This window comes from Egretta garzetta, unplaced genomic scaffold (genome assembly GCF_000687185.1).
Source record: "Egretta garzetta isolate BGI_Z169 unplaced genomic scaffold, ASM68718v1 scaffold92, whole genome shotgun sequence".
NCBI lineage: Eukaryota > Metazoa > Chordata > Aves > Pelecaniformes > Ardeidae > Egretta > Egretta garzetta.
In genome coordinates, this window is record NW_009258790.1 from 106473 (window position 1) to 108566 (window position 2094).

The 2094-nt window shown below is 63.3% G+C and overlaps 1 protein-coding gene across 1 annotated transcript in view; it reads left to right on the forward strand.

The window, feature by feature from the left end:
* The window catches only part of PTPN23 (protein tyrosine phosphatase non-receptor type 23), a 38381-nt gene that overhangs the window by 5616 nt on the left and 30671 nt on the right, over window positions 1–2094 (forward strand). The window lies entirely within an intron of this gene.

Sequence of the window (2094 nt, forward strand, 5' to 3'; positions counted from 1 at the left end):
GGGGGGCAGTGGGAGCAGGGGGCTGACACCCCCCTGCTCCCCCAGCTCTGTCCCACAGACAAGACGATGGAGTTCAACCGGGACTTCCGCATCAAGCACTACGCTGGAGATGTCACGTGAGGGGGGCATTGGGGGGACATGGGGAAGGGCCACGGTGGGCTATGGGTGTCATTGGGTGGCCATGGGGCTGTGAGGCACCATGGTGGACTTTGGGAGAGGGTGGAGGACCGTGGGGAGCCACTTGGGACCATGGGGCTCTTTGGAGTCTATGTTTGGGTCTATGGTTGACCATGAGGCCTTGGAGAACAATGGAGGAGCGTGTGGGAGCATGGAGGGGGGCAAGGAATTTGGGGGGGGGTCTTGAGGGACTGAGGAGGAGGTGGTTTGGGGTCATGGGGGACCATTGGGCTGCAGGGATCATGGTGAACCATGGGGGATGTGGGGGATGTCATGTGGTGCCATGGGAGTGTGGGTGGCCCTCAGGGACAATGGACGTCATGAGTGGCCATGGGGGACCATGGGTGGCCTTGGGGCCATGAGGGACCTTGGGAGGGCATGGGGGGCCATTTGGGGCCATGGGGCTATTAGGGGCTTTTGAGGGTCCAGGGTTGACCATGGGGCCTTGGAGAACCATGGGGGGACCATGGAGGAGCATGGAGGTGAGGGATGGGTCTTGAGGGACTGAGGAAGGTGGTTTGGGGTCATGGGGGACCATCAGGCTGTGGGGGATCGTGGGGAACCATGGAGGACTTGTGGCGCATCAGCTGAGGCCATGGGAGTATGGGTGGCCTTGGGGGACTATCAACATCCATGAGTGGCCATGGGGTTGGAGTGGGGCCATGGAGAACTGGGGGCAGGGGCATGAGGGACCTTGGGAGGGCATGGGGGACCATGGGGAGCCATAGGGCCCCTGGGGGATTATGAGGTGGCCTTGGTTGGCCATGGGACTTTGAGGACCCACTGGGGATTGTGTGGAGCTATTTAGGGCCATGGGAGGCCATCTGGGGGACCGCCAGGGTCCACAGGGTCTGGGAGGACCCCAGAGGCCATGTGCAGCAGGACGGGCTGTGTAGGATGTTCCATGCCATGACTCTGGGGACAGGGTTGAGGGATTCAGTGTCCATGAGCCCCACAGTTCCCTGGCCTCCCTAGGTGTCCCCAGGGCCACCCCTAGGGCTACATGTCACCTCTGCATGGGGCTGGGTACCCCCAGCAACATCTGGCCCATGCCTGGGGCCTGCAGGGTGCAGTCGTCCCCCTACCACAACACCCCAGGGTGGCTGGAGTTGCCCCCCAACGTGGTGTCCCCCTCCCTCAGGTACTCAGTGGAGGGGTTCCTGGACAAGAACAAGGACACACTCTTCCAGGACTTCAAACGGCTCTTCTACAACAGGTTGGGGACACAGGGGACACAGCTGCGGGGCTGGTGACACAGCCATGGGGTGGGAGTGGGGTTCCCGGTGCTGCCAGCCCCACACCAACACCGTCCCCCAGCACGGACCCTGTGCTGCATGCCATGTGGCCTGACGGCGAGCAGAGCATCACCGAGGTCACCAAGCGCCCGCTGACCACTGGGCCGCTCTTCAAGAATTCCATCGTGGCCCTGGTGGAGAACCTCGCCTCCAAGGTAGGGGACTGGGGACAGCCAGGCATGTCCCCGTGCCAGCCTGGTGTGTCCCTGCACCAACGTGACATGTCCCCATGCCAGCCGGGCACATCCCCAACCCATCTTGGTATGTCCCCATGGCAGCTGGCCATGGCCCCAAGACACATGGGCACGTCCCCAAGCCAGCCAGGCATGTCCCTGTGCTGGCTGAACATGTCCGTGTGCCAGCCAGGCATGTCCCCAAGCCAGCCAAGATTTCCCCAAGGCCAGCCAGGTCTGTCCCCATGCCAGCTGAGCATGTCCCTGTGCCAGCCAAGATGTCCCCAAGCCACTGAGGCCTCCTGTCCCCCTACCATCCATGCCCAGAGCACTCCCACCTTGCGTGCCCGGAGCCCCCCAGCCCAGGACACCCATGGGCTCAGTGCCACTCGCAGGTGCCACCGTGGTGCCACCCTGTCCATGTCCCCCGCTCCGTAGGAGCCCTACTA